This window comes from Panulirus ornatus, chromosome 13 (assembly GCF_036320965.1).
Source record: "Panulirus ornatus isolate Po-2019 chromosome 13, ASM3632096v1, whole genome shotgun sequence".
Taxonomy (NCBI): domain Eukaryota; kingdom Metazoa; phylum Arthropoda; class Malacostraca; order Decapoda; family Palinuridae; genus Panulirus; species Panulirus ornatus.
In genome coordinates, this window is record NC_092236.1 from 2,119,185 (window position 1) to 2,143,982 (window position 24,798).

Here is a 24,798-nt window from a genome sequence, read left to right on the forward strand (position 1 = left end):
GAGACCAGAAATGAGTTCTCCACCCTCAGTCAAGCACCTGCTCTGTGACCCTTCCTCGAGCAACATATGACCTTCGACAGTCCTCACAACAGTGTTTAGAGTAGGTCGCGTCATGAGCGGTGACCCAACTTTGACCTGATGATGAAGGCATCCACGTGACCTGGCATGACATCCACGTGACCTGACATGTCCTTTGATGGTGTGTTTGCTGCCCACCCACTTACCCCTCGCGTCCTCTGGGGGTGTGACTCCTGACCTCCCAACCACCGGCACCTATCACTCCTTCCCTCATTTTACCTCTCACTTCTCGCCCTTCACCCCTTCTATCACCCCTCCCTCACCTTTCACCCCATCTATTACCCCTCCCTTCGCCCTTCACCCCATCTATCATCCCTCCCCTAACCCCGCTCCCTACATTCTCTACATTCACCTTCAACCTTACCACTCACCGAGGCTCCCCTTCACTACCCAACCATACACCCTCCCTATATTCCCCACGCCCCTTCTTTGCGCCTCCAACGCCCCCTACCCACGCCCTCCTTCACCCCTCCCCAAGCCCCTGCCTGTGCCTCCCCACACCCCCTGCCTGCGTCTCCCCACGCCCCCTGTCGACGCCAACAAGCCATAACATGGGTGGTATTGACCGCCAGCTTGTTCGACATCACCCAGTGCTAATGAGAGGCGGGGCTCCGTGACTGCCGCCCTCCCATTGGTTCCTTCCACAGGTAAGGCATGCATTGGTGAATGATTGGTCGGTCTTCTGCTAATTGCTGTCCAATGGTGTGATAGATGATTGGAGGTACGCAATCATGCATGTAAGGAACCTATGTACATGCATACGCCCTGGTCGTATATGTACTTAAGAAGTTCTCTTGAATATTAAGCTGAAAAATGAATAGATAATCAAGTATCACTTTAATCTCATCTGAAGTTCCTTTTGCCTGTATTGCAACACACACACACACACACACACACACACATATATATATATATATATATATATATATATATATATATATATATATATATATATATATATATATATATATATATATATATATCAAGAGAACTGTGTGCGTGAGTGATACTGGGTGCTGGTGGCTAGAGAGGCGTGTCGAGGATGAGTGGGAAGTATCTGGCTCAGATGGAAGTGATGACAATGAATGATCAACACGTTCATCATGTATTGACCACATGAGAACCTATGTACACAGAAAGAAAAGGCTTACACACCTGTCCTCTGACACATATAGTAATCTGATCACTGGTATACATGACTGGGAACTTATCCAAATGACGTCATGCGTTACTGGTGAAACGCTGGACGAACAACATACATAGACAGGAAACCCTGACTTGTCACACCGTTACCTGTTTTTACTCAGCTGATGTTATGACTGATGCCACTTACTGATGACACCTGACTGGTCACAAACTGACGCATGATACACAAGGCGGATCACAAACCTGACATGGCACATAATGTTTCACGTGACGTAACATAAATGACTGATGATATAGCTGACAGGTGTCATGGTAGTGACACGTGACTGGTGACACTTACGACTAATAGCATATATAACTAGCAACATACATGGATGGTAACACATATGAATAATGAAACTCCGGAATTGTAACAAGTCAAACTACTGACACACTGAACTGATGGCACTTCTACTCGGTAACGTATTTACTTGGTAACACTTGTTCGTAACAAGCCTAACAAAATATACATCTGACTGTAACATGTATTATCGTAACTATACGTGATTGCCATCAAACTTAAGTAGCACAAATGACTGGTAAAATATTTGACTAATGATACAAGTACATGACAACATACCTCACCAGACTGTGGATCTGTAAGACATCCTCACGCTGCAGTGCACGCTACTCTCACATCGCGGGCGTGGCAGTGCATCACCACCCATCGGCCAGGAGCAGACCAGAGGCTGTGCAGAAGAGGCATCAGAACTCGACTGAGGTTCTGTCTGTTGGTTTGTTTGTCTTTTTCGTGGGTCATTTCCCAGCACTCACAGCCTAGTATCACCGATTGTTACCGGTCATCGGTATAACATGTTCGCGAAAGTCTTCACTGCATTTGTTAAAGAGCTGATTACGTTGGTTTCGCTGACTCCTTAGTGAAGTAGGAGAGACTTTCTTGCCCTAAGGAAAAGAACAATTTATGTGATCAAATGTGAGAGTTTCCCAAACGAACGCCATCTAGAATAAGAAATTAAGTAGGTTTAGGGAGACAGATTCAGGGCAAGCCATATAAAAAGCAGACAGAAAATAGAAACTTTAAGAACTCAAAGAAAAAGACGGAGGTGGATGGGCGGCCACTAGTGATGCTCACAGTCACATCTCACAGTAGTGTTGACTTGAGAGCTCGAGGTCAACCAGAGTAATACCTGGTTGTGTTATGTATGATCGGTATACCGTGACCCCTCCCACATTTCTCTTGTCGATTAGATTATGTAATGTTAAGACAATAATAATAGTCAATTAAAAAAAATTGTACGCAAATAAGATTTCAGTGGGAAACGTGATGTACAAACGACTTTAGCAAAATTTAACTTAGATATAATATCAAATGCAAACCAACCAATTTGTTATTTTTCTGCATCGCTGTGGGAATGACCACCCCTCGCCCACTCCACCCCTCTATTATCGTCATCTTATTCGCGATCTCCATCAGTGCTACAGTATACCAACAATGAAGCTTTCACATTTTACATGAGTCACTGTTCACTTGGACCTTCTAACTTGTGTATTTTCAACACCATCTCTCTCCTTACTTCCCCTTCCATCTCCCTTCCTCCTCCGACCCTCTCTCCCAGATACGTTATCCCTTCCATCGTACTCAACCTCCTCTCTCATGCGTGTCACCCCTTCCATCCTCCTCACACAGCTCATTTACCCATGCCATCCTTTCCAGCCTCCTCACCCTCCTCCTTGCTGTGTGGGAAGACTTACTCTCCGCTTATTTATGCATATTACCTCCCGTAGAGAATGTCCCGGGAATGCAGCACCAGCGACCACGACGGTGGAGATCAACGGGTTTTTGTGAGAGTTTTAATGGTTATGGAATCCATACACACGTGGAATGCGAGAGTGGGATTCTTGAGGGGCGGTGCACCTGGTTGGCTGTCAGCACCTAGGCCACCGCTGGGGCTAAGCTAGCGGAGACCTGCGTGCGGGAGGATCAACTGTACATCATGGCCTTCCTGCGATGAAAACCAACGAAGGAGAGTGTGGGAATTCAAAGCTCTTCATGCTAGATGGTGTACATCGTCACGATCCGGCTGCCGCCCCAAAGGGACTCAATTTCAAGATGAGCATTGCAAGGGTGGTTCTGTCCACAGAACAGAATTTGTGTTCAGCTGCTATACAAATTTGTTCGAATGTGACAGTTTTTCTATAGGATACATATCTAGCTTCGATAAATTTGAGTTCAGGTGTGGCACCAGTGTATTTGGCTGCAGCACAGATGTGTTCAGCTGTGGATATGTTCGCCTCCTCAAGACCACATGAAATTCCTCCAGTCCCCAGCTATGATGTTCATTCCACGTATCTCGTTGTGACGAAAATTTATATTGATTCTAGATATCATTACAAACAATTCTTGAACTTACTGGCATTGTGTCTGCATATCTTATCTACTGTGATTTCTTTTGTCGTATATCTAAAATCAGACTATATATCAGGTAATTGTAATAGACAACTGATAACGGACAGAAAATAAGATCAATGATTCGACAATTAATTGGAAGAATATCTCTGATTACCTTTGACCTGACAGACAAAGTGCCTAAGTTAACTTGACCTGACGGATGTGATCGTAAGGCTGCCAACGCTGAAGCAGTTCCCAAGATATCTCCCACGAATATGTTGACGTCTCTTTGACGGTACGTCCTCAAGTGACGGTCGGAGGGGAGGCGAAACGGACGGGTCGATTGTAGGAACTAGGCTGGTGGCAGATGTCCACGGCGCCACCAGCCTAGTGCCAGGATATAGATGGCTCTGTGGTGGCAGCTGTCCACGGTGCCACCGACCCAATGCCAGGAGACAGGTGGCACCGTGTTGGCAGCTGTGCTACAACCCAGTGTTAGGAGAAAGTTGGCACTGTGGTAACAGCTGTCCGCGGTGCTGTTAGGACCAGCCGTTCGGTGCCTCCTGACCAGCTCTGGACCAGATTCATGTTTAAGACCGAAGTAATGAATCTGCATCACCTACTGTAAACTGCTGGAAGGACGATTTATGGCACTATCGACATATTCAGTCATCTGTTTGTTTACATACTGAACTGTCAGTCGGTTGTTTAATAAGCTTTGGTAATACTTGAGATAGTTTGAACACTATACGTCTACTTCATAGAGACTTTAGATATATTGTTATGTAAAAAACAAAATGATTTAAACTGCAGTTACATTTTGAGCAGATATACAGCTTTATGGGCACGACTGGGTAGCACGTACTGTATGAATAATAATTTGAGACGTTTTATTTCACTTCTTACACAGAGTGCGAAAATATATTTACCAATAATGAAAGGAAATGTAACAGTAAACTAAGTAGAAGAGGAAGTACAATACATAGAAGTAAGTAAACTCATGAAGATCTCATCTGTTATGACACGTAAACTCATAGAAAATTGATTTATTAATGGTGTGATCAAAGGAAGACTCGAATAAACGAAAATTATCCACAGACAATACTGGAAACTGAGACGAATCATGATACATAATAGAGACATTACATGAACTTTATAATGAGGGAAGTGATCATGATAAACCATGTAAGACTGAACCATTTCAGTCCATTTCACACTAGCCTGAACTTGATTACATGAAGAAGCATAAATAGATCTGTTTTCTTCGTCGTTTTTCGTTAGTCAGTTGCTATTAGTTTTAATAGCCCGGCCGTTGGCCATGTTAGGGTTGTTGGCCTTGCTAGAGAGCTGGGCTATTAGCCATGTTCGACAGTTGAACTGCTAGCCATATTAGAGATACTGCTGCGGGCTATGTTATAGAGGTAGGCTGCTGGCCATGTTAGAGAGGTGGGCGTGGATAGAAGAAAGTGGAAAATAGCGTTTAGACGGTCGCCGGTCTCTCACCGCTGACAGGAAGGAGGATGTAACGCGGAGTGAAGGAGTGTGTGTGAGATGTGGTGCTGCTGGTGTGTGGATGGAGTCTGTCTTAGAAGTGGGAATGATGGTGCTATAGCTGGACATGCGAATGAGGGAGCTGTCGCTTACTTGTACCTCTCTCTCTCTCTCTCTCTCTCTCTCTCTCTCTCTCTCTCTCTCTCTCTCTCTCTCTCTCTCGATCTGCGTGTGAGGTTTAGTGTGTCATTTACGATGGTATAAATCCAGGATCGTCCTTGGTCAAGTCACTTTGTTTACCTGGCATGTCTCACTGGTTCCTGGTGTTAGAGATAAACAAACAAGACTTACAGATGACACAGTAACAATTAATTTACACCAATGACAGAAGACTCTCTGTTACAGGAGGAAATGTATGACGGTAGGCGTTCATCTTGTGAAAAGCTGTAAATGATTTGAGAACTCTCGTGTCCACACACACACACACACACACACACACACACACACACATGATGATCGCAGGTGCCTGGGAATTCATAGCAAAGTTGGGTCTGGTTTAGGTGACCTCGGGTTGGTGGTAGCGTCGTGTCTGCTCTTCATACCCGTGGTTTCTGAGGGCCAGATAACACGTCCTGTATCAAAGCTTTGCGATATTTCTTTGAGTGATGTTGGCCGCCATGTCTTTGATGTCTTGACGTCGTCTTAAGGTCTTCCGTGCCTGCCTCGCCAGAGCTTAGCCAGTCGCCGGGACGTCACATACCACACGTTGCAGGCGTGTCACGATTGGCCAATCTCGCTCTCATCTTTGATTGGCTCGTCGATACGGGAGTCATTGTTTCATCAGCCAATGGCATCGCTCTTATCTGATGATGAACAGTGGTGCCAGCATTCGTTTGCCGAGTGATACTTTAAATAGCAAGAATACCACATTGTTGTGTCTCATGACCCAATATTATGTCGTATAAAAACATCTCTTCATACGTCTACACATTTCCAGCAGGAGAGACACTACTCAACACGCAAGACAATGAAGGTTAAAACTGAAGGGTTTCAACCCAGTGTTTGCAGTGCTGCCGGCCGCCTCGGGCGCCAGAACCCCGCCATCAACTCCACTACAGCGAACAACGACGACTCCACGTTGCACCACCGGAACCTTTACCTGGCCATTCTTATGGAAATATGCTTCAATATAGCCAGAGTGTGGTCCGCCTCCCCGAAGAGGGGTCACAGTAACCATACGGTCCAAGACCTAGGGCCACTAGCGGGGCTGGACGCGTCCTCTGATGTGCCGTAGGGCGCGTGAGTGTGTTCCTCGGAAGACAAATAAGTGTTAGTGTCCGCGAGGTGCGTGGCACCACGACCCTCCCACAGCCACTGCTGGCACTCCTTGTATTGCCGTCACCAGTGTCCTCTCTGTTACTGTTGATACCAGAGTCTCACGTGGTGTTACCAGTGTCCCCACTGTTATTGGTGTTATCAGTGTCACCACCGTTACAGGTGTTACCCATACCCTCACTGCTGCTAAGGTCCCAATGTTACCGCTGTTATCAGTGTCACCATCACAACCGGTACTACTAGTGTCCTCACCATTGCTAGAGTTACCATTGTCCTCACCGTTCCTGGCGTCACTAGTATCTCCACCAGTACTAGTTACCAGTGCCCCCCCCCCCCCCACCTCCCACACTGTAACTGTCTTTCTAAGTATCATAAACGGTGACCTTTTACGTTACTTTCTCCATAGTTGTGACTTGTCACTTTCTCCTGTTGTCACCGAACTTAACTATCCCTCTTGTTCCTGTTTGAAAGCCGTTTCTGCTGTTATATCTGTCAGTATGAATGCTCTTTTCATTGTCATTTCAGTTATTAATGGATAACGTTGGCGCTACTGTTGCTGCCTGCACTGCTGCACCACAATTATCGTGTCACTGCGGTTATGGTCGTCACTGCTGTCACTTACTAACACTCCTCCCTGACAAAGATAGAGGGGAAAGTTGTACATAAATTTGGTTCCAGAGGTAAAAGGACAGGTCTGCGGAGTCTGTTAAGCAGGTGGAAAGAAGACTGTATGTATACTTTGTTGAACAGGTCGAGGCAACATTTACATAAGCTCAGTTCAGTGGGTGGAGGGAGCAGTGAACATAGTTTGTTCAGCAGGTGAAGGAAGGACTATTCACAGACTCAGATCAGCAGACGGATGGAAGATGATATAGAGTCACCCCAGCAGACGGACGGATGGAAGATTGAATATAAAGCCACTCCGGCAGATGGAGACGCAAGGCAGGTACAGGAGAAAGACTACTGCACCTCAGAAAGTGGATGGCTCAAGTGGGTACAGCGTCAGTTGGGTAGGTGAAGAATATACAGAATTTCGTGAGAGAAGAAATTTGATTTCAAACCACTTGAATAGTCCGAAGCATCCAGAACCACTATTGTCATCACAAGCAGGCAACACGCAAGATAAAACAATTTGATACCAATCGCTGATATGCAGACGACACCGAATACCAACACACGGAGCAACTCAGGATAATATCCAAACTGATTTATGAGACGATAGATTTATTACTTTGCTTGTGCTAATGACGAAAGAGATTTTCTTGCACAGCCAGGTCTAGAGGTACAGGCCGTCAGGTAACCCTGAAGTAATCTGACAAAGTTGTTGGAAGTAGATGGTCTGGTCGTATAAAGAGAAGCCCTGTGTGTAGAGGAAACTAGGTTTCTAGGTTTCCACACAGTGAGTAGTCATCCATTTTCATCATTTGTTTGGGTAACTTACTACTTTTTGACCCAGTAGAGAGAGAGAGAGAGAGAGAGAGAGAGAGAGAGAGAGAGAGAGAGAGAGAGAGAGAGAGAGAGGAGGAGGAAACAGTTACATGAACGGGGTTCAGCGTCAGGAAATATCCACTCTTGGCCTGTGTGCGAGATAAGCTGAACGTGTATAGGTACACATGTGAAATCTGGTTGCAGGAAGTTCTGAAGTGTAGGCGACTATGTAGAAAATGTTGAGTACATTTATGTGACTTATCTAAGTGCACAGTAAATAGTTTTCATTTAACAAATCATTCTGTTTTTGTGTTCAAAGAAAAAACTTCGTGTCAGATTTCGGATCCAATCTTTCCAAAGGAAGTTACAAAGAAAGTGTTTGTAAAGCTGAGACAAACCACTTGAGACAAACAAAACAATATGCCAGTGTGGGATGTGGCACAATTCACGAGGTGCGTCAGGTGGATGTAGAGCCACAGGCAGTTCTTTCATCACTACAGAGGTTAAGAATGGTTCCCCCGTGTACATTAGTAACATCGTATGTAAACATTGCAAGAGTAAGAAACCCGAGTTAGATGGCTGGTGTTCACCGCAGCAGGTCCGTCCGTGCTTCAGTACTTGATGGTTCGTCAGTAAGAGAAAAAAAAATCAACTTTAAGGTCGTTATCGTACTAGTCTGGTCGTGTCGCTCAGCCACCAGGGTATTCCAACTTACATCGAGGAATGTCATGATTAATGGTATCAGATGCGTATGACAGATCCTGAAGCGAAGCAAGAATGTATTTTCAGTTGCCTCATGATATATAAAAGTCTGTGAAGCTACACAATGGGAATTTTATTTTTTATGAGACTAAGATGACGCTGAACAAGTATAAGTTCTCAAGACATTGTTGTTCTTGACGGTACACTATTTTCTGTATGATTTTTTTTTTTCTTTTTTGCTCTCGTTTAGGAGGGCGAGAAACGGTCGGTTCATTAATTGATAGACTGGGAATACACCTTTTATTTCTCATGGGTGTGTCGCATATTCGAGTTGAATGCGATTACATTTTCTGTTTTCTAAAGTAGGTAATGTGAACCACAGCCAGTGGATGTTTCTTTCAAAGATGTTATGATGCCATAAGCTTCAATAGTCTTCTTTGACAGTGTCGGAGACACAATCTAAATTGTACCATTTTACAAGCAATCCTGAAGGCTTGAAAATAATTAATAGATAACTTATCTTCAGTCCCTTTTGTTGCTTTATAAGCCATAACTTCTCCCCGTTTGCATCACGATCCCCCTCGTCAATATCAACTAAACTTTCGAGTATGACTCTCTTCTCTTCTCAGTAATTCATATTATGAATCTACTCACGCGTACCTACTCAACATATGACTCCACATCATACAATTCCTACATTCCTCTACCCATCATTCATGACTGTTATCTAAGACTCCCTATTACACAATTATTACCCTTGATTTTCACCATGATCCAAATCCCCCTTCCCCCCATCCGCCATGACTCTCATCTTTACCTCATTTCCCTCCATGAGGCATGACGAAACGTAATGCTACAGAATGTTGCCAAAATTCCACCCCAGAAGTTTACCATGATTCAGTAAAGGCCAGACCCATCACAAGACCTTATCAAGAGAGAGCCACATAGCCGGCCCGTGTTCCCGGCAGAGTTCCGTTTTACAGGCATCCCAGGGCTCCTGGCCAACAATAGGAGTTGCCAAACACGGGCGCGCATGCGAAATCAGGACAAAGGTTCTGTCAGCGTTCCTTCGAAATCCTTCCGCAGGTTTCTCATCTCTCCATAACCATCAAAATAGTTCTCTTATGACGCTGTTTCGAGACTGATAAAAAGCTGCATTTTCTTGTACTGAATAAATGTTTAAAGATAAAGGATCATTACAAGCTCATGTTGCCATTTAAGGTAAGACCACTGGAGTATTTGATATAGTTCATGAGTCATTTTTCTTATCAGTATTGAATTACGGATCGAGTTTATGCTGTTTAGATCTCCTGGAGGAGAGACGAGTACCAGACAGCTGGGATATGCAGTGGAAAGAATCAGAAATTTCAAATCGTTGTTAATGTATGTTAACAATGCACCTAAACGAAAACAGGCCTTTGTTTCCGTCAGTGGTATGGACTTGGGTGATTTACAGGCCGGATCTGCCGCCATGTTCCATGGGTCGTGCCCAGAGTGCTTGCCCTCTGTGGCAGGGTTAAGGAATGGGTTGAGTCTCCTCCCTCGAGCTGCTCTCATTTATTAAGTGTTCTCTTACGCTTCAGCTCGCGTGCCTGTCATCATGTATCGCTAATTGTGTACATCAGTCACACTGTGTACCCTCCGTCATGTCGCTCCTCATGTCCTTTACGATGCCTTCCCACTAATGCAACAAACAGTCGATCAAACGATGCATTTTGTTTTGATCTAAGCTGGTACGTCAAGACAGACTCAGCTGTTATTTTGGTCCCTCATGCAAGGCAAACTGCATCACGTAACAACATTACTGAATATGTTACAGTAAGAGGACATACTAGACTCCATGGAGAAGTAGAAGTAATTACGTATATATCCCTTTAACACAGGAATCCTGGGTTCTGCAGGTATGTTGAGTATCCACTAATTAAAACCATATTTTTCAATGAATAACATCGAATATTTCAAAAATGAAGAGATGGTCTTTTACTAACCTGTACAAGCAGTCAAGGATCAAATGTCTACAAAATTTGAATGGACAGAAGCTACATAAAATGGCACTAAAGCTGACGAAAAGAGAAATTCTTTTCAGGAGGATGTAAATATGTGTCCTATCCCTCACCAGTACCTTCCTGCCCCTCACCAGTACCTTCCTGCCCCTCACCAGTACCTTCCTGCCCCTCACCAGTACCTTCCTATCCCTCACCAGTACCTTCCTGCCCCTCACCAGTACCTTCCTGCCCCTCACCAGTACCTTCCTATCCCTCACCAGTACCTTCCTGCCCCTCACCAGTACCTTCCTGCCCCTCACCAGTACCTTCCTGCCCCTCACCAGTACCTTCCTGCCCCTCACCAGTACCTTCCTGCCCCTCACCAGTACCTTCCTGCCCCTCACCAGTACCTTCCTGCCCCTCACCAGTACCTTCCTATCCCTCACCAGTACCTTCCTGCCCCTCACCAGTACCTTCCTGCCCCTCACCAGTACCTTCCTATCCCTCACCAGTACCTTCCTGCCCCTCACCAGTACCTTCCTGCCCCTCACCAGTACCTTCCTGCCCCTCACCAGTACCTTCCTGCCCCTCACCAGTACCTTCCTATCCCTCACCAGTACCTTCCTGCCCCTCACCAGTACCTTCCTGCCCCTCACCAGTACCTTCCTGCCCCTCACCAGTACCTTCCTGCCCCTCACCAGTACCTTCCTATCCCTCACCAGTACCTTCCTGCCCCTCACCAGTACCTTCCTGCCCCTCACCAGTACCTTCCTGCCCCTCACCAGTACCTTCCTGCCCCTCACCAGTACCTTCCTGCCCCTCACCAGTACCTTCCTATCCCTCACCAGTACCTTCCTGCCCCTCACCAGTACCTTCCTGCCCCTCACCAGTACCTTCCTGCCCCTCACCAGTACCTTCCTGCCCCTCACCAGTACCTTCCTGCCCCTCACCAGTACCTTCCTGCCCCTCACCAGTACCTTCCTGCCCCTCACCAGTACCTTCCTGCCCCTCACCAGTACCTTCCTGCCCCTCACCAGTACCTTCCTGCCCCTCACCAGTACCTTCCTGCCCCTCACCAGTACCTTCCTGCCCCTCACCAGTACCTTCCTGCCCCTCACCAGTACCTTCCTGCCCCTCACCAGTACCTTCCTATCCCTCACCAGTACCTTCCTGCCCCTCACCAGTACCTTCCTATCCCTCACCAGTACCTTCCTGCCCCTCACCAGTACCTTCCTGCCCCTCACCAGTACCTTCCTGCCCCTCACCAGTACCTTCCTGCCCCTCACCAGTACCTTCCTGCCCCTCACCAGTACCTTCCTGCCCCTCACCAGTACCTTCCTGCCCCTCACCAGTACCTTCCTGCCCCTCACCAGTACCTTCCTGCCCCTCACCAGTACCTTCCTGCCCCTCACCAGTACCTTCCTGCCCCTCACCATACCTTCCTGCCCCTCACCAGTACCTTCCTGCCCCTCACCAGTACCTTCCTGCCCCTCACCAGTACCTTCCTGCCCCTCACCAGTACCTTCCTGCCCCTCACCAGTACCTTCCTGCCCCTCACCAGTACCTTCCTGCCCCTCACCAGTACCTTCCTGCCCCTCACCAGTACCTTCCTATCCCTCACCAGTACCTTCCTGCCCCTCACCAGTACCTTCCTGCCCCTCACCAGTACCTTCCTGCCCCTCACCAGTACCTTCCTGCCCCTCACCAGTACCTTCCTGCCCCTCACCAGTACCTTCCTGCCCCTCACCAGTACCTTCCTGCCCCTCACCAGTACCTTCCTGCCCCTCACCAGTACCTTCCTATCCCTCACCAGTACCTTCCTGCCCCTCACCAGTACCTTCCTGCCCCTCACCAGTACCTTCCTGCCCCTCACCAGTACCTTCCTGCCCCTCACCAGTACCTTCCTGCCCCTCACCAGTACCTTCCTGCCCCTCACCAGTACCTTCCTGCCCCTCACCAGTACCTTCCTGCCCCTCACCAGTACCTTCCTATCCCTCACCAGTACCTTCCTGCCCCTCACCAGTACCTTCCTGCCCCTCACCAGTACCTTCCTGCCCCTCACCAGTACCTTCCTGCCCCTCACCAGTACCTTCCTGCCCCTCACCAGTACCTTCCTGCCCCTCACCAGTACCTTCCTGCCCCTCACCAGTACCTTCCTGCCCCTCACCAGTACCTTCCTGCCCCTCACCAGTACCTTCCTGCCCCTCACCAGTACCTTCCTGCCCCTCACCAGTACCTTCCTGCCCCTCACCAGTACCTTCCTGCCCCTCACCAGTACCTTCCTATCCCTCACCAGTACCTTCCTGCCCCTCACCAGTACCTTCCTGCCCCTCACCAGTACCTTCCTGCCCCTCACCAGTACCTTCCTATCCCTCACCAGTACCTTCCTGCCCCTCACCAGTACCTTCCTGCCCCTCACCAGTACCTTCCTGCCCCTCACCAGTACCTTCCTGCCCCTCACCAGTACCTTCCTGCCCCTCACCAGTACCTTCCTGCCCCTCACCAGTACCTTCCTATCCCTCACCAGTACCTTCCTGCCCCTCACCAGTACCTTCCTGCCCCTCACCAGTACCTTCCTGCCCCTCACCAGTACCTTCCTATCCCTCACCAGTACCTTCCTGCCCCTCACCAGTACCTTCCTGCCCCTCACCAGTACCTTCCTGCCCCTCACCAGTACCTTCCTGCCCCTCACCAGTACCTTCCTGCCCCTCACCAGTACCTTCCTGCCCCTCACCAGTACCTTCCTGCCCCTCACCAGTACCTTCCTGCCCCTCACCAGTACCTTCCTGCCCCTCACCAGTACCTTCCTATCCCTCACCAGTACCTTCCTGCCCCTCACCAGTACCTTCCTGCCCCTCACCAGTACCTTCCTGCCCCTCACCAGTACCTTCCTATCCCTCACCAGTACCTTCCTATCCCTCACCAGTACCTTCCTGCCCCTCACCAGTACCTTCCTGCCCCTCACCAGTACCTTCCTGCCCCTCACCAGTACCTTCCTATCCCTCACCAGTACCTTCCTGCCCCTCACCAGTACCTTCCTGCCCCTCACCAGTACCTTCCTGCCCCTCACCAGTACCTTCCTGCCCCTCACCAGTACCTTCCTGCCCCTCACCAGTACCTTCCTGCCCCTCACCAGTACCTTCCTGCCCCTCACCAGTACCTTCCTGCCCCTCACCAGTACCTTCCTGCCCCTCACCAGTACCTTCCTGCCCCTCACCAGTACCTTCCTGCCCCTCACCAGTACCTTCCTGCCCCTCACCAGTACCTTCCTGCCCCTCACCAGTACCTTCCTGCCCCTCACCAGTACCTTCCTGCCCCTCACCAGTACCTTCCTGCCCCTCACCAGTACCTTCCTATCCCTCACCAGTACCTTCCTGCCCCTCACCAGTACCTTCCTGCCCCTCACCAGTACCTTCCTGCCCCTCACCAGTACCTTCCTATCCCTCACCAGTACCTTCCTGCCCCTCACCAGTACCTTCCTGCCCCTCACCAGTACCTTCCTATCCCTCACCAGTACCTTCCTATCCCTCACCAGTACCTTCCTGCCCCTCACCAGTACCTTCCTATCCCTCACCAGTACCTTCCTGCCCCTCACCAGTACCTTCCTGCCCCTCACCAGTACCTTCCTATCCCTCACCAGTACCTTCCTGCCCCTCACCAGTACCTTCCTGCCCCTCACCAGTACCTTCCTGCCCCTCACCAGTACCTTCCTGCCCCTCACCAGTACCTTCCTATCCCTCACCAGTACCTTCCTATCCCTCACCAGTACCTTCCTATCCCTCACCAGTACCTTCCTGCCCCTCACCAGTACCTTCCTGCCCCTCACCAGTACCTTCCTATCCCTCACCAGTACCTTCCTGCCCCTCACCAGTACCTTCCTATCCCTCACCAGTACCTTCCTATCCCTCACCAGTACCTTCCTGCCCCTCACCAGTACCTTCCTATCCCTCACCAGTACCTTCCTGCCCCTCACCAGTACCTTCCTGCCCCTCACCAGTACCTTCCTGCCCCTCACCAGTACCTTCCTGCCCCTCACCAGTACCTTCCTGCCCCTCACCAGTACCTTCCTGCCCCTCACCAGTACCTTCCTGCCCCTCACCAGTACCTTCCTGCCCCTCACCAGTACCTTCCTGCCCCTCACCAGTACCTTCCTATCCCTCACCAGTACCTTCCTGCCCCTCACCAGTACCTTCCTGCCCCTCACCAGTACCTTCCTGCCCCTCACCAGTACCTTCCTGCCCCTCACCAGTACCTTCCTATCCCTCACCAGTACCTTCCTGCCCCTCACCAGTACCTTCCTATCCCTCACCAGTACCTTCCTGCCCCTCACCAGTACCTTCCTGCCCCTCACCAGTACCTTCCTGCCCCTCACCAGTACCTTCCTGCCCCTCACCAGTACCTTCCTGCCCCTCACCAGTACCTTCCTGCCCCTCACCAGTACCTTCCTGCCCCTCACCAGTACCTTCCTGCCCCTCACCAGTACCTTCCTGCCCCTCACCAGTACCTTCCTATCCCTCACCAGTACCTTCCTGCCCCTCACCAGTACCTTCCTGCCCCTCACCAGTACCTTCCTGCCCCTCACCAGTACCTTCCTGCCCCTCACCAGTACCTTCCTATCCCTCACCAGTACCTTCCTGCCCCTCACCAGTACCTTCCTGCCCCTCACCAGTACCTTCCTGCCCCTCACCAGTACCTTCCTGCCCCTCACCAGTACCTTCCTGCCCCTCACCAGTACCTTCCTGCCCCTCACCAGTACCTTCCTGCCCCTCACCAGTACCTTCCTATCCCTCACCAGTACCTTCCTATCCCTCACCAGTACCTTCCTGCCCCTCACCAGTACCTTCCTATCCCTCACCAGTACCTTCCTGCCCCTCACCAGTACCTTCCTGCCCCTCACCAGTACCTTCCTGCCCCTCACCAGTACCTTCCTATCCCTCACCAGTACCTTCCTGCCCCTCACCAGTACCTTCCTGCCCCTCACCAGTACCTTCCTGCCCCTCACCAGTACCTTCCTGCCCCTCACCAGTACCTTCCTGCCCCTCACCAGTACCTTCCTGCCCCTCACCAGTACCTTCCTGCCCCTCACCAGTACCTTCCTGCCCCTCACCAGTACCTTCCTGCCCCTCACCAGTACCTTCCTGCCCCTCACCAGTACCTTCCTGCCCCTCACCAGTACCTTCCTATCCCTCACCAGTACCTTCCTGCCCCTCACCAGTACCTTCCTGCCCCTCACCAGTACCTTCCTGCCCCTCACCAGTACCTTCCTGCCCCTCACCAGTACCTTCCTGCCCCTCACCAGTACCTTCCTATCCCTCACCAGTACCTTCCTGCCCCTCACCAGTACCTTCCTGCCCCTCACCAGTACCTTCCTATCCCTCACCAGTACCTTCCTGCCCCTCACCAGTACCTTCCTGCCCCTCACCAGTACCTTCCTGCCCCTCACCAGTACCTTCCTGCCCCTCACCAGTACCTTCCTATCCCTCACCAGTACCTTCCTGCCCCTCACCAGTACCTTCCTGCCCCTCACCAGTACCTTCCTGCCCCTCACCAGTACCTTCCTGCCCCTCACCAGTACCTTCCTGCCCCTCACCAGTACCTTCCTGCCCCTCACCAGTACCTTCCTATCCCTCACCAGTACCTTCCTATCCCTCACCAGTACCTTCCTGCCCCTCACCAGTACCTTCCTGCCCCTCACCAGTACCTTCCTGCCCCTCACCAGTACCTTCCTGCCCCTCACCAGTACCTTCCTGCCCCTCACCAGTACCTTCCTATCCCTCACCAGTACCTTCCTATCCCTCACCAGTACCTTCCTGCCCCTCACCAGTACCTTCCTGCCCCTCACCAGTACCTTCCTGCCCCTCACCAGTACCTTCCTGCCCCTCACCAGTACCTTCCTGCCCCTCACCAGTACCTTCCTGCCCCTCACCAGTACCTTCCTGCCCCTCACCAGTACCTTCCTGCCCCTCACCAGTACCTTCCTGCCCCTCACCAGTACCTTCCTGCCCCTCACCAGTACCTTCCTGCCCCTCACCAGTACCTTCCTATCCCTCACCAGTACCTTCCTGCCCCTCACCAGTACCTTCCTGCCCCTCACCAGTACCTTCCTGCCCCTCACCAGTACCTTCCTGCCCCTCACCAGTACCTTCCTGCCCCTCACCAGTACCTTCCTGCCCCTCACCAGTACCTTCCTGCCCCTCACCAGTACCTTCCTGCCCCTCACCAGTACCTTCCTGCCCCTCACCAGTACCTTCCTGCCCCTCACCAGTACCTTCCTGCCCCTCACCAGTACCTTCCTGCCCCTCACCAGTACCTTCCTGCCCCTCACCAGTACCTTCCTGCCCCTCACCAGTACCTTCCTGCCCCTCACCAGTACCTTCCTGCCCCTCACCAGTACCTTCCTGCCCCTCACCAGTACCTTCCTGCCCCTCACCAGTACCTTCCTGCCCCTCACCAGTACCTTCCTATCCCTCACCAGTACCTTCCTGCCCCTCACCAGTACCTTCCTGCCCCTCACCAGTACCTTCCTGCCCCTCACCAGTACCTTCCTGCCCCTCACCAGTACCTTCCTATCCCTCACCAGTACCTTCCTGCCCCTCACCAGTACCTTCCTGCCCCTCACCAGTACCTTCCTATCCCTCACCAGTACCTTCCTGCCCCTCACCAGTACCTTCCTGCCCCTCACCAGTACCTTCCTGCCCCTCACCAGTACCTTCCTGCCCCTCACCAGTACCTTCCTGCCCCTCACCAGTACCTTCCTGCCCCTCACCAGTACCTTCCTATCCCTCACCAGTACCTTCCTGCCCCTCACCAGTACCTTCCTGCCCCTCACCAGTACCTTCCTGCCCCTCACCAGTACCTTCCTGCCCCTCACCAGTACCTTCCTGCCCCTCACCAGTACCTTCCTGCCCCTCACCAGTACCTTCCTGCCCCTCACCAGTACCTTCCTGCCCCTCACCAGTACCTTCCTGCCCCTCACCAGTACCTTCCTGCCCCTCACCAGTACCTTCCTGCCCCTCACCAGTACCTTCCTGCCCCTCACCAGTACCTTCCTATCCCTCACCAGTACCTTCCTGCCCCTCACCAGTACCTTCCTGCCCCTCACCAGTACCTTCCTGCCCCTCACCAGTACCTTCCTGCCCCTCACCAGTACCTTCCTGCCCCTCACCAGTACCTTCCTGCCCCTCACCAGTACCTTCCTGCCCCTCACCAGTACCTTCCTGCCCCTCACCAGTACCTTCCTATCCCTCACCAGTACCTTCCTGCCCCTCACCAGTACCTTCCTGCCCCTCACCAGTACCTTCCTGCCCCTCACCAGTACCCTCTTCCTCTCACCTGAGTCTCGGTGGCGCTTGTCTCGGTGGTCGTCTCTGTGACGGTTTCCGTGACGGTGTCGCCCACGATCTTCGTCACGTGGTGTACTTTCGTCGCACATCCCTGGAGAAAATAAATAATGTAATGTTGAAAAGTTTTTGAAAGAACAGGGGGTGGAAAAATAAGAGTAAGCTCGTTTTCTACAAATATTTCTCGTGTGAGAAAAAACAGTTAGTCTACGAATGATAGCAGATATGGGGTTTTATTCGATCACAAATCTAGAAAGAAAAGTAAGAGAAGGTCCAGAAAACAGCATGTATGGAAAACCACGAGAATGTGACCACTAGGGTCAGCCAGCCATACGTTGGTGCATAAGACTATGACATGGAAACATAAAGGCACCCTGGTATCCCTGAACATGGCTTGAAATACAGTCGAAAGCTTTGAGCTTCTGTGTGTTTTCTTGCGGTGAGGTTAAACACTCACACACACACACACACACACACACACATATATATATATATATATATATATATATATACATATATATATATATATATATATATATATATATATATATATATATATATATATATATATATATATATATATATATATAAATGAATATGTATGTATTATACATTCAGTCTAAAGGTCGGAAATCACTCTTGGTGTCCCCCAGTGATAAGACCGACGCACCTTGGAGTCGGAGCTGTAACTCGGCTGGTGGTTCCAGTGGCCGCCGTACGGCGTGGCAGCCGCCAGTCCAAGTACCAGCCATGCCACCAAAGCTACGCCTCCAACGCCCATGTTAATCCTGAAGGAACATCATGATGTTAGGAATGATTTAGAATACTTAGATAGTATTTACAGAGCCATAGGAACACTGAGAGTTATAACATGTTAAGACTGTATTATTCCTGGTGTTATAATGATATCTAAGCATAAGTTCTCGGCACAGCTGTCTGTAACAGCAACACCCAAATACAGATACTCATGATAAAAGCCATCATCAAAATACATAATTTGAAAATACGGAATACTAAGGACGAAGATTTGCATAAATGGTAAGTCATATGAAAAACAACATACAGTCGTTCATTTTCACGCCGTCTTCATGAATTAGAGCGAAAATAGATACCTGAAATCTCATCCTATGGTTACATTTTGATATCCTGTAAGAGAGAAGGTAATGTCTAATGGAATTAAAGCTTTCAGACACCAGCTGCTGATGCAGACATTTTCCTCTCAGGTTCTGGCGTAGCTGAGGAACAAGGGTTTCTCTCGTTACCCTGCTGGAGAAGGTCCGGAAGAGAGTTGACATCAGTGAGGCAATCTACTGATCCTCGGCAAATGGAAGGCAAAGATTTACCTTGTGTGAGGATGGTACGTGTTGTGTGTGGTCGTCACGAGACACCAGGGACCAACTCAACCTAACATATGTCACTGCTTTACCTGAGATATTATAAATATACTGAATGAAATGTAATGAAATCTCGTAGACTGATGTACATTGGAGGTAAAAAGTAGGTTAAAAAAAAAACTTATTCCCTGATTTGCTTTGAATCGTACGTGACAAACAGATCATCTCAAAAGGAGAACTCTACTGCCAGTTCTAAAGTCAAAGTTTTTAGTACAAGTTGAATCTTAATAACTCGTAAATTTTGAATCAAGATTTTACCTGGAAAGTAACGCTGGTGAAGACAGAGAAGACGTGAGAGGGGTATGTAACCTCCTGCAGGATACTGGTGGCTTACTGTTCTCCTGATGGCGTTATATAGGCGAGCGTCCGGCACACACAATACCTTGCCCTCTCTCGCTACTCACGCGCAACTTTCATTCTACGATTGTTAGCGTGGATTCGCTCGGTCAGGTGTCACATCCGGGGTTTAATGTGTTAGAACTTTCATGTCCCTGGGATCTGTCGCTTGTCATTTGGCGTTAACGTACTGATCCTGGCCTTGATGATAATCACCTGTGCCGTATTGTTCCATGCTCAGAACGTGAGTGTGTGTGTGTGTGTGTGTGTGTGTGTGTGTGTGTGTGTGTGTGTGTGTGTGTGTGTGTGTGTGTGTGTGTGTGTGTGTGTGTGTGTGTGTGTGTGTGTGTGTGTGTGTGTGTGTGTGTGTGTGTGTGTGCATCTATATTTCTATGAAGGGAAAACGATGCAGATATGCTTACATAAAGTTAGACTGGTTCCTGATACTGCATCTATATGCTAGCATTAACCGGACGAAAGGGATGTAACTGATAGATTCATATGTAGCAGAGTGTTAGGTGCATCATTGCGTGCATGACCTCAGATCAACTCGTTTGTTCAGTTAGGTTCATGATTGGTCTCACAGGATGATACACTGTCTCCAGACTGCACTCTTGATCATCACGCTTCTGTGACGAGCAGTGTCCAGGATCGTCAGAAATTATTGTGACAAGTCTTTCTATTAACCTTAGTATCGTGACAAGTCTTTCTATTAACCTTAGTATCGTGACAAGTCTTTCTACTGCTTTTGACAACTTTCAGATGTAGATTTAGGATTGTATTATCACACAGCAGAAAATGATTATTTACGATATTCCTTGCTCGTAGAAAAAGCTTTGTCCTTACTTATGTAATTGTAAACAAGAAACACGTGCATATCAAATGCCAAGCACCAGTGTGCAAGGTCATTTGTATGTATACATACAGAAGGTAAGTCATATGTACGGGTAAACATCTACATGAGTCAGCCGGGCGTCACCAATCCTGATAAAGTCACCGTTGCATTAATTAGGTCATGATGGTGTCAGCACGTCCGCCACACCTCACTGCTGTCAACGATAGAAAAGGTGCCCACGTTGGTAATGATGCTGTCTCATACATTCTCAGTTGTGTGTCACTCTTTTTTCTTTCTGCCTCTGTTAATATATATATATATATATATATATATATATATATATATATATATATATATATATATATATATATATATATATATATATATATATATATATATATATATATATATATATATATATATATATATATATATATATTATATATATTATATATATATATTAATATATATTATATTATATATATATTATTTTTATATATATTTATATATATATTATAATATAAATTTTTAAAAATTTTTTAAAAAAAATTAAAAAAATTTTTTTAAATTAAAAAAGGATTTTAAAATTAATAAAAAAAAATTTTAAAATATAAAAAAAATTTTTTCAAAAAATTTTAAAATTTTTAAAATTTTAAATTTTAAAAATTTAAATTTTTTTTTTTAAAAAAAAAAATTTAAATTAAAAATTTTTAAAAAATTTTGAAATTTTTTTAAAAATTTTAAAAAATTTAAAAAATTTAAATTTTTTAATTTTAAAGTTTAAATTTTAAAAAATTTAAAATTTAATTTAATTTTTTTTTTTTTTGTTTAATAAAAATATATTTTTTTTAAAAAATTAATTTTTAAAATTTTAAAAAAAAAAAAGTTAAAATATTTTTAAAAAAATTTTTAAAAATTTTAAAATAAAATTTTAAAAATTTTTAAAAAAAAATTTTTTTTTTTTTTTAAAAAAAAAAAAATTTTTATATAAAAATATTTTTTTCTATATTTTTATATATATTATTTATATATAAAAATATTATATATATTAAAATATATATATATAATATAAAAAAATATATATTTTTTTTTTTTTTCTATAAAATATATATATTATATATATTATTTTTAAAATATATTTTTTTTTTTTTTTTTTTTTTTTTTTCAAATATAAAATTTTATATAATATATATAATATATATAATAAAAATATATATATATTTTTTAATATATTATATATATATATTTTAAAAAAAAAAAAAAAAACTGCCCTCACACCCTCTTTCATCATCAGTAGCCTGATCGCAGTGAAAAGCGATATAAGTACATAAGGCTCACGGCTTAAGAATATACCTGACATGCAGAAACGCTTGACAATCAGAGTCGTCCAGTGTGAAGGCTGCAATCATACCTGCGGGGCAGCAAGACCCAGCCGTCCATCACACATGGTTCACGCTACCTTGCACTCCTCTCCTCCTACACCGACTCCTAACACGACTCTCACCATATTTAACGATGATTCTCCAAATCAGATGTACAGCGTAGCACTTAATGTTAATCTTGCTTCTATAAATATATCTTTCTTAAAACAGTAGATTTATATTCGTTTGAGTTAACAATATCATCTAAAAATGCCAAATGAAATAAAATCCAAAGTTTGGAAAATAGAGTCTTGAAAAATAAAATAAAAATATTTTAAAATTTTAAATAAAAATATATATATATTAAAAATAAAATAAAAATAAAAAATTTTTTTTTTTTATAAAAAAATTTTTTTAAAAAAAATTTATATATTTTTTTTTATTTTTTTTAAAAATTTTTTTATTTTTTAAAATATATTATATTTTTTTAAAAATCCTTTTTAATTATAAAATATATTTATTTTTTTAAAAAATAAAATTATATTTATAAAAATTTTTAAAAAAATTTTTTTAAAAAAATAATTATTTTTTAATTTTTTAATATTATTTTTATTTATAAAAATTAAAATTTTTTTTTTTTTTTTAAATATATATTTTTTTTTTACTGGTTCTCACACCCTCTTTTAAAAATTCTTTTCCTTTTTAGCCTGTTTTCCGGAAAAAAGTGGGAAACCCCCGATAAAAAGGGGAAAACATAAAACCCCTCACGGCCCTTAAAAAATTTTAAAAACCTAACTTTTTTGCAAAAAAAACCTTGGCCCAAATTCCCAAAAAGCCCTTTTTTCCAGTTTTTTGAAAGGCCCTCCCAAATTTCCCATAACCCCCGGGGAAAAGGAAAAAAAAAGGGACCCAAAGCCTTTCCAAAAATTCCAACAAAATTGGTTTTTTCCCCAAAACCGGCTTAAAACCCTTTGAAAAAACCTTCCCTTTTTTCCTTCCTCCCAACCCCCCGACCTTCCTAACCCCAATTTTTCCCACCATATTTAACGAATTAATTCCCTCCAAAAATCCGGGGAAATTTGTTTAACAAAACCCCCGTAGGAAAAAACCTTTTAATTGGGTTAACCCCTTGCCTTTCCAAAAATTTTTTTTTAAAAAAAATTTAACCCCTTTCCCCCTTTTGGAAAACCAAAGTAGATTTAAATATTCGCTTTTGGGGAGTTAAACCCCCCCAAATTTACCCCCCCCATTTTTTAAAAATTTTGGCCCCCAAATTTTTGAAAATTTTAAAACCCCCCAAAGTTTGGAAAATTTTAGGATTTCTTGAAATAAATTTAATTTTTTTTTTTAATTAAATAATTTTTTAATTTTTTTAAAATTAATATTTTTTAAAAAATTTAAAAAATTAAAATAATTTAATTTATAAAAAAAAAATTTTTCTTTTTAAAATTTTTTAAAAAAAATATATCTTTTATTAAAAAAATATAAAAAAAATTAAAAAAAAAAAATTAATTTTTTTAATTTTTTTTAAAATATTAAAAAAAATCTAATATATTTTTTAATTTAATTTTTTAATTTTTTTTTTAAAATATAAATTTAAAAAAATATAAATTAATTTTTTAAAAAATTAAATTATTTATTATTATTTTTTTATTTTTTAAATTAAATATATTAATTATATATAAAATAAAATACAAAACCCAAACAAACTTCCAAAGCCGGGATCGAACCCGGGCCCCCTGTGTAGGGGGCGGGAACAAAAATGCCGGGCTAGAGACCCCCAACACAGTAGCCCTCGGGTTCGATCCTGGCTTTTAAAAAGTTTGTTTTCATATGGTGTGCGCGTACATAGCACTAAAATACGTATGTGTTTTGTGTGTTTTTTGTGTGGGGTGTGTGAAAAAAACCCGCACTATATATCTAGACAATGTCTGGGTAAGTCCCCGAAGTGATGATCAAAAAGAATTTATGAATACAAGATCCTCATAGTAGGTCGTTTTAGCATAAGATGAAGTTCGTATACTGTTGTGTGAACAAACAAACACACACACACACACACACACACCTTGCCAAGGTAAAGTGATTTCGGGCACCCACAATTTTACCCTCCTCACCCCTAAGCCTCGGGCTTCCACCAACCATTAGCAACCTCAACCCCCCCCCCCCTACCCCTACCCCTCCTGTATTAACCCTCGTTCCCCCATCCCTTCCCCCGATACAGTGACCTGACATCTCCGCTGATAAGCCTCATGCTTTTTATTTAGTAATTTATGGCCAATTGAACATAAAGAAGACATTTGTGTATAGGTAGTGAACGTGGGTACTTACTGTTCAACAACATCAAGAAGTGGCCAGTATTCACTGAGACGTATACAACATAATGCTATTAGTTATCTCGGCTAAAGTTTCCAGGTGTTGGAGGAAGATGTTCACGAGAGTGTTGTGAAAATGATGTATTCACACACGCAACGACCATGACTCATTCTCCCAATTCCCCAACGTCTGAAAAATGTAGCCTTGACGTCTACTCACATTACAGAGTACATCACATTACTTCTAACGTAAACATTACTGTGACAGATTTTGGTACTAATAATGATAAACATCAAGAGTTAACTGGGGGGCAGCTGCTCCTGCCCTTATGATGTTCTCAAGGTGAGATGACTGTGGTATGTGTTCACCCATTGCCTGGGGTGGGGGTTATTCCCTCCCGCTCTTGGAGTTTGCTTGGGTTCTTTATGCACGAACAAGCGTTCCATGGTCACCACATATGAGGAAAAACGCTTTTATGCAAAGGCCGTAGGGTAAGTGCAATCCAGCACACACAAAGGGCCATGCATATGGGCAATGTTCAGACATTTACACATATATAACATAGTACAACTATTCAGAAAAGGTGAGAGGGAGGCAGACCTGAAATATTGATCAGAATCACCAGTGAGCACAGGAAATACATCACTAAAGAAAGTAATATGGAA